The sequence below is a fragment of the Stylophora pistillata genome, chromosome 6 (assembly GCF_964205215.1).
Source record: "Stylophora pistillata chromosome 6, jaStyPist1.2, whole genome shotgun sequence".
NCBI classification, from domain to species: Eukaryota; Metazoa; Cnidaria; class Anthozoa; order Scleractinia; family Pocilloporidae; genus Stylophora; species Stylophora pistillata.
Genome location: NC_142524.1, coordinates 32,086,752 through 32,095,589, shown reverse-complemented (window position 1 = coordinate 32,095,589; position 8,838 = coordinate 32,086,752). Strand labels below are relative to the sequence as shown.

Here is an 8,838-nt window from a genome sequence, read left to right as displayed (position 1 = left end):
GCGAGAAAGAGATTTGACGGTGATTCATTCTATACTGAGAATATGGCTAGAAGTTATAATTATGAATTTACCCCAGAGGTAATGGACCTGCTGGGAACACTCACGTTTCGGTTTCGCTGGGCGGTCACCGTACATTAATTTCTCTCGATCAACTTTTTGACTGGTACAGTTTAGTATTTTTATCGTTTTTGTAAAGCAGGTGCAACTTTTGTATGCCCTTTATCAATTTCTTGCAGAAAAAAGTGTTATCCTCTCCCTTCCCCCTCGTGTGATTAAAAAAAGAAATGGCCCTCTCCTCACCCCTTAAATTTTTGGTGACCTTCCTCTCGTTTGTACCAGGCTACACCCGCCTCTAATAAAACAATAGAGTGTTTCTGTTGAGGGACTATGGGCTGATAGTTGCCCCGCGGAAATTTGATGTTCTTAAAACAAATATTTGCCAGAGAAGCCAAGCTTCGAGGGCAAATATGCTAGTTTTAAGAACATGAAATTTCCAAGGGGAAACTATCAGACCGGTATTTCCGAGACATAAACGGTCTATTGTCTTTATCGTTCACCACTAAATTTTCTTCCGCGCGCCAGTTGAAAAACAGTCAAAACCCACTAAATGCAGATCAATCAAAGTTTATTCATGCATACAGCCTGTCACAAATGTCAATAATTTGCAACCGTACATTGGCTAAATAATACGTTATACCTGTCACAATTGAAAAGTTACCATCGCCAGAAATCGGGGACATTTCGAGCCCGTTACGAAATGTCAGCGGTATATCGTATTACAGACAAATCAATATGGCGGCGGGGGAAGTGAAGTGAACACGTAACTTTCTATTTTCATAAAATCCCGCCAGAGAAAGGACTGGTACATTACTATCCCAGAAAGCCAAAGGAGACGTCAAAACAAGGAAAATGGCGGCCAAATTGTGCAGTTACGGGGACTTGTATCTTTCGTGTTCTTCCCTCCCAAAATTAGGTATTTAAAAATGGCGTATCTGGCTTTTGAGCTCTGTGAAAATACGAAGAGTCTCCCGGCTCGAGGAAAATTTGTGGGCCAGCATATTCGACCGTTTACGAGCGATTTAGTTGAGCAAACTTCTGCAGAATGCATATCGAACTACGCAGTTGCGAATCTTCACAAGGTTGTTCCCACGATAAAAGAATTGTAACACCTAGTCGAAGCAGATTTTAAGAGTTTGTATGGGATTTTAGAGTCAGAATTATGAGTTTACCCTTATACCTTGGGAAAAGGTAGGCTTGAATTTGAGTGTTTCTTTTCGTAGCGATGGAAGCTTTAACCGATGCAGGCTACATTTCCAAGTACGCAGCGAAAGAATATCTCATTCTTAGACAGCTATTTGAAAAAACAATATTTTCCCATACATTTTCTTACACTGTTTCGGCGCCATTTTGCTTGCAACTCGAGAACCGCCTCCGCCATATTGTTCCAAATTTCTGGCAGTGCTGTTTTTACGATCTGCCTATTTTCGCGGCCGTCAAACCATTCAAAATTTTTCACGGACGAGTACTATCCATCCAGGTATTATCCGCAGACGGGCACTATGGGCTGATAGTTTCTCTCCACCGATGAACACTATATCATTTCACGTGATCAATTTAAACTAATATGAATCGGAGAAAATTTAGTGGTAAACTACAAGGGCTGATAGTGTCTCTCCATGGATGAAAACTATCGCGTCACCTGATCAATGTAAACCAGTAAAAATCGGAGAAAATTGAGTGGTGAACTATAAGGGCTGATAGTGTCTCTCCACGGATAAACACTATCGCGTCACGTGATCAATTTAAACCAATAAAAATTGGAGAATATTGAATGGTGAACTATAATGAATGACAGGTCCCGAATCGCCTCTTGGTCTGACAAAATTTTTGACATCGCTGGTCCGGAGTAGTTTGTTTTCGTGGAAGGGCTGAATGACGATTTGCCCCCGTGTAATTTTCATGTAAGTCTGAAATGGAAGACTTTCAGTCACCTTCTGGTTATGATGAGGAGTTTACGAATGAAATTGAAGAAGATTTTCAGTGTTTAATTTGCCAAGTTTCATAACGAGAGCCAGTTCTGACAAGGTGCGGTCACAGATTCTGAAGACAGTCTTGAAAAAAATTTTCAAAGGTTTTGTGTATGCTTAGAATTATTTATTTTAATGCAATTTGCAGCAAGTAGATCTCTATTGTGATTATGTATTGAGGGCTAATGTCATAATGTGTCGTTACATGTAAATGAAGAACGTGTCAAACTTCCCGAGGCAGCCTTATAAAGTTATTTATTCAAGGAATTGTTTGATGTCAGGACAAAATTTCCGTTTACAATGGTGAAAACCATTGAGTGCCTACGGCTTTTTCTAAGAATAGTATGGGGTTATAGGCAAATCTTTTCGATCAGTCGTTCGAAGGTTGTACGCAAACCAAAGTGTTAATTTACAGCCATGGGAGGAGAACTTTTTCATCTCAAACTCGTTTATTTGTACTTCAATTCAAATTTTGTTAGTCTGTTAGTATGCCAGTTTATAAGGCTAAAAATTGTATAGTGTAGTCCTTGGTGTTAAAATTTTGATCAATATAGGGCAGATCGGAAGGCTGATTACATCAAAAACCAATCTTGGATGCATTAAGTCTAATTAAAATTATTTACACAGTCTGTCATATCGCAATTTAATTTCAGTACTAGGAATGATCTTGGCCTTTGTGATGTTTGGCCGGCAGGTTTTCGCTACTTCTTTTGTCTATGGGAACTTGAGGCTGCCGTCGAGAGAATTTTTTTTGTTTTCTCCCCTAATTGGAATGACTTTTATCAGCATGAAAGGCTATGCCTTGACCCTTTAACTCCCAAGATCAGGTCATTAATTCTCATCTCCAACTGCCACATATTTCTTTGTAAATCAGTTTTGAGAATTCGGTGTTAGATCAGGATAAGAACTTCAACCTGATAAGTTTGAGTATTCTCATTACCTGTTTGCTGGATAATGTATGAATATGGTTGGAAGAGGTTTTATGTTAGTCACTTCTGGAAGTAAAGGTTGAATCTCATCCTACGTGTTGAGATTCCTTTCCAGAATACAGAATTGATTACTTGATTGTACAGGCATACCAATAAGATATTATGGTCTCCCTTAATGTGTCCCGCTTTTTTTTTTTACATGATTAGACAAGAAAATGAAAATCAAGCTTACACATGTCCTTTTGATAGAGAAAGTCTTGACTGCAAGAAAGTAAAGAAGTGCACCTAACACCTCCACCTTGCACTTGTTCACAGCACTGAGGTATAGTGAAAAGATGCCATGAACTAAATTAATCATTATTACTCTTAATTTTAACATTGTGCTTTCTACTTGTTTACCTTCTAAATAACAGCCGCTCTAAGGGGGGGGGGGGGGTAACAAGATATAAAGATGCTACCCACAGGGCGAATTTCGTTTCCATGTTTACATCAACAAACCATCTTGATACCACGGTTTTGATGAGGCCCGCAACCGCAATGGATGATAATGATGGGTTTGGGTTTACAACGTTCATATCACATAACGATCTATTCAAGGGCCCTATATCGTGTATCATGACACCTTGCTCCTTAAAATTTAGGTTGGTCCCCCAACTTAACTTTTCCTTTTTTCTGAGTTTGCAGCTCGGACTGACTCTCTTTGCCTAGTGTTCCTAGATTCGTCAAAAGGCCACTTGGCAATATTGAGAATTGGTTGCCTCAATGTTCGAAGCCTGATTGATTGGCCGTGTCTGAACAAGGATTCGTGCTTCCGTTTTCATTTGAAAACAAACTTCTTCTTTACGGATAGCTTCGTCATGTGAAACAGATGATAACTTTAAAGAAAACAGGTTATGTCGTGACAGCAAATGATAATGTTACGATTTGCACCAAATTAAGTAGAATTTTCCAAGCGGAAATTGAAAGCCTCAAATTAATTATTATATCCTCAAAAGCAACTTTATTTCCACTAATCTCGTGGTAATCTTAATCGATACCAAGTAATACAGCACGGGGAAACGTTAATTTAAAATTTTTCAATGTCACCCAGTGAGCTTCCAATCAAACTTTTTAGGCTCAAATCATACCCCAGTTCCAAAGCTTATTCTGACACATGCCAACAAGAACTTTAAACTGTCATTCGAGAATTTTGTCGGTTGAAATTCCATCTATGGTTTTTTCCGAAACTTTTGACAAGACGGGTGGCTGTCATTTCCTAAATTGGACTGAAATATCATATAGAACCGAGTCATTGTGAATTACAACAAAGGCCGGTCATCGCGGTTTGATTGAAATCGCGGACAAGCAAACGGTTCATGTCGATCAGTTTCTTAGGGGCCACGATGACGATTTTGTGAGTCCTGTCGATGAAGATTTACTTCGCTTAATTTGCCATCTGCCATTGCGAGAGCCAGTCCTTACGAGATGCGGTCACAGATATTACAGACAGTGCCTCGATAAATACATGGAAAGGTTTGTGTATTTATTTAGATTTTAGCTCAAACTTACCGATTTCCGCTTAAAAAGTGTTCTTTTATTATTTTTTCATCGTTTATTTTGTTCCCTGTAAACATATTATTGGCGGAGAGGCTGCAATCTCGAATTTGTTAACTTATCTGTGAATGATATTACGGCCATCGTTGTCGTAAGTAGTGACTACTATGCAAAATAAAAACCATAACAAAACCCATCATGAATCTCCTTTCAAAATCTAAAACAAAATTTTCTGACAACACGATTTAATTAGTTTGCAATTCCTTGCAAAAAAGTGTTTCTTTTTTATGATGACAGAGTATCGAAAACGAGAAAAAAAAGCTTGTCTCATCGTTTTATTGTATTTCTCACGTTTTACATATATTACGACTGACCTAAAATCAAATTTTCTTTTTCAAAGGGACAATTTATCATCAACCCTCAAACTTTCAGAAATCAGTTCTTGAGCGACTAATTTATTGAGATTTAAGATCGGGTAAATTGACTCTGAAGCCGGAAGGTAACTTAAATTGCTGTTTACTTGGTAATTTTACAGCCACCCATTTTAAAATGGTCGGACTACTCCGCTACAAACACTTACGATGATGACCTTCGAAAAATGTTATAGTTGTTGAGACATAAATATTATTCAATATCTAATTGTTCAAACTTAAGTGCAAAGGATATCACCCATAGGGCTCCCAGGTTTCACACCGTTAAGCAATTGTACGCTGCCATCTCAGAAACGGTTAAGATGTGAGACTGAAGCGAGTGCAGATGAAAAACTCGTCCAGAATGTGCGGGAGCGTCACATGTGAGAACTTACATGCGAGTAGGTCTCGAGAGAATGAAGGGTAGGGTGTAGTAATAAACTTGTCATCTTTTCTAAAGAGTGGATGTAACAAATTAGAAAAAAATGAATTATCGCTCCAGGCCTTAGACAGTTGCGAAACAAACTTCATTTTCCTGTCCATCTCATCCACTTGATATAAATAATTTCTGTATCAGAACTTGCAACGGTATTTAAATATTTATGAGAAGATTAAAATGCATCTATTGTAATTAACAGACAAGAAAGCGAGGATTCAACGCGCACTTTCCCCGCTGACAGAGAGGACTTGATCCCACAAAGGTAATTGAAAAACATCATCATCATCATCGTAATGGTAATCAACTTCGTCGTCATCGTTACCATCATCAATGACAACAACAGCAACATCAAACAGGAACTTTTAATCAATACAATGAGACTGTTTTTTATCAAGAGGCTTGTTTTAAAAAAAATTTTAAATAACGCATGGGTTAACGCACCGAAATATAACTGCTGCAATTCTAGCTTTTGTAAAGAAAATTCACTCTTCTAATTATCCATACATAACAGGACATATTTCCAGACAAAGCCACTGAAAGGAAGATGCTGTCATATATCATAAAATGTCAAAGTAACGGTTGCGAGTGGAATGGTGAGCTAAGGGAGGAGGAGGTAAAGTATATCGACTGAATATCAGATTTTAATGTATCCTGCCCTTATGTCACAGATAGCACATCTAAGTGTAAGATGATCACATTTTTTAAAGAAGATTTTCTGAAGGTAATCAAGATCTATAGCAAAACTCGTGCATCTTTTTGTCGCGGGGAAGAACAGAGGTTACGATTGGTTTTGGTCTGTTATTCGGGCCATGCGTCAGTCTGTCAGCTGATATTTGGGGGTGTTGATGTTAGCTAAGTTTGTTGATAAGTTCCTCCTTTTGTATATTTACAATTCAGTTTACGTTTCTTCCTTTATGTCTGTTTCCTTGTGTCTGTCTGTGTAGCTGGCTTTTGGCTTGTCTTGCTGACACTCCTTTTAATTGAATAGAGAATTGAATTGTTATTCGTTGCGAGGATCATTTTATATCTGATATCAACGGAAAATATTACAATTTTTTTAACAGGACCACCTGTCATCTTTCAGTTTCCAACTTGCTTCCTGGAGCAACGAAAATTGTTCAGAAACTGTTAAAAGAAAGGACCTGGATGATCACGTGAACAGCACATGCCAATGGAAGATGGAAGATTGTGTTCACTGTTGTGCGCAACACCCAAAATGCCTAATCCAAGTACCTCATTTTTATAGCTCTTTTTTAGCCGTAGACTGAATCACAAAAGCAAACAAAGAGAATTTGCGAACGTACGCCGACAACCTTTGCCCACTAACCATAATTTCTTGTCCATATGTTGATATGGGCCGCAACACCAAGCTAATTTTTGTTCTGTTTTTCTGTTTTTTGTATCATTGATTGCTTAAACCGTAGGAAATAAGCGACGTTACTGCTTGAATAAAATTAGAGACGAAATCTAATTTCTTATTTACTTACTGTAAAGAGTTGCAAATAATCTCTTATTTAGAAGCGTAGTATAGCGGCTGTCATTGATGTAGTTAAGTCCAACCAATTCTATATCATCTTAATTATAGGTTATCTCCGTCTCATTTAATTAATCCTCATTTCAGATCCCTAGAAAGGAAGTAGAATTACAACTTCAGACCACAATGAGAATCCATTTTGAAAATGCCTGCAGAATTTTCAAAGAGGCGAATTCCAAACTTGAAGAGAAAGTAAGCGCCCTTGAATTTAATCAAGCACAACTAGAGCAGGAGAAATAAACTCTAAAACATCAAGTACAGGAATTAAAATCCGCCAATGCCGTTCTCGAAGCAAAGGTAACTGCCCAGGAGGAAAATGTGTCAGAATTGGTGAGTGGTAAATCTGTGTGGAAGATAACTGGTTTCACCGACATCTTAAAAAATGTCCAAAATGGATTTGAGAATGAAATATACAGTTCTTCTTTCCTAACTGGAAAACATGGTTACAAATTTTCGATTTGTTTACGACCTGATGGAAGTCGCTCAAACAAGCACACTTATGTTTCTGTATTCCTACGTGTTATGAAGGGGGATTTCGACGCCATACTGCCGTGGCCCTTTTGTTGCGACGTCACATTTACCCTCCTTGATCAAAAAGACAGGATAAATGTGTCCGAGTGCATCAGTAATCACCTTATTTATCGACCGAATTCAGATGCTTAGATCAGTACCATCGGCAGTGTAAGATTTGTATTCCACAAGAATCTAATGACACCACGCTACCTTGTGAGGGACACCATGTTTCTTCAAGTAGAGGTTTGTCCATGCAGCTAAGCTCAATTCTGAGACGTGCACATGTTAGACTGAAATCCTACAGAAATGCAGAAAATGAAACTATAAACCTTTAATATTTGGATATTTTAAGGTGGCCATAAATTCCAATAGCGATCTGTAAAAATTTAGAAGGAGGAAGTATCTTGCTGATTTTCGAACTAAAGGAGGGCAGGGAAACCCCAGGAGTTGGCTGTGAGTGTGACCGCTTCATCTCACAGTTGTACGATCCTCCCGCACTGCAGCTAAACTGAAGGTGATAACTTCTTATCTCCTCTTATCTTCTATGCTTTGTTCTCTATGCATGCAGCGTCAGTTATTTGTATTCAGAAAATATGACATGACAATTTTGAGCAACTTTGAGGAAGTGAGTCGAATAAATTCAGCACTGATATTGTGCCTGTCATAATCACTTTATTAACATCAAATATGTACTGATACAAGTAAGTGCCCATATAAATGATGTACAAGAAAGTGTCTGATTTTAGATATATGATGTGACAACTTGCGCAGGCGTCATAATTTCTATAATTATGCGACCAATCATGACGAAATAGTTTTCATTTCGAATTATCACAAGCGTCTCAAGCGTACTGTGTGTGATTTTGTTAATGGGAATACCTAACATATTAAGATCGAGTTTTAAGCATAAGCGTGGGCCGTTAAAACAAGGAAATATTATGAAAAAAATTAAGAAAAATTTAAAAGGGATAATACAAGCAAGGAATACAACGTATGAAGTCTCGTTACCTTTTTTCCGTAGCCGCTTTGCGCTTACGATCCTTTTACACTGTTTTGGTGACTTTCTTTGTAACGCTTGTGGTACTACCAGTCAACTAGCAACTGTATATAGTAAAACACAAGTGGATATTTCTATATACAATTTCCCCCTGAGTTGGCTTGCTCACTAGAAAGAAAAAGGAGATCGTTCCGCGGTCCAACAACGTTAGTCTGTGGAGATTATCAAGCTTTTAGCTGAGAACATTGTGCCCGTTGGTTCATCAGTGACAGCATTAATTATTTCAAATCGCTTCACAGTCCAAGTGACACCAAAATAAAAGAACCTTTGTAATTTTGTAGGCACCTACTAGAGCATATTATTATCAAGAGGAATAAATCTCAAGGCGTGAAGCCAACATAATGTTTGAGCATGTAAAAGACTCCCTGACAAAAAGTTAAATTTTTGGAAATTGAT

The 8,838-nt window shown here is 38.0% G+C and overlaps 1 long non-coding RNA gene across 2 annotated transcripts; it reads right to left on the bottom strand.

The window, feature by feature from the left end:
• Positions 1-5,805: 5,805 nt before the first annotated feature.
• On the bottom strand, positions 5,806-8,387 carry LOC111340918 (uncharacterized). 2 transcript variants are annotated; one of them, XR_015988497.1, is made up of 3 exons: positions 7,506-8,387; positions 6,826-6,963; positions 5,806-6,311 (listed from the first exon to the last, which is right to left on the bottom strand). It is a non-coding gene; the product is annotated as an uncharacterized LOC111340918 (long non-coding RNA). The 2 variants fall into 2 exon arrangements; XR_002695797.2 differs by having other exon boundaries at positions 7,596-8,387.
• Between the last annotated feature and the right edge of the window lie 451 nt (positions 8,388-8,838).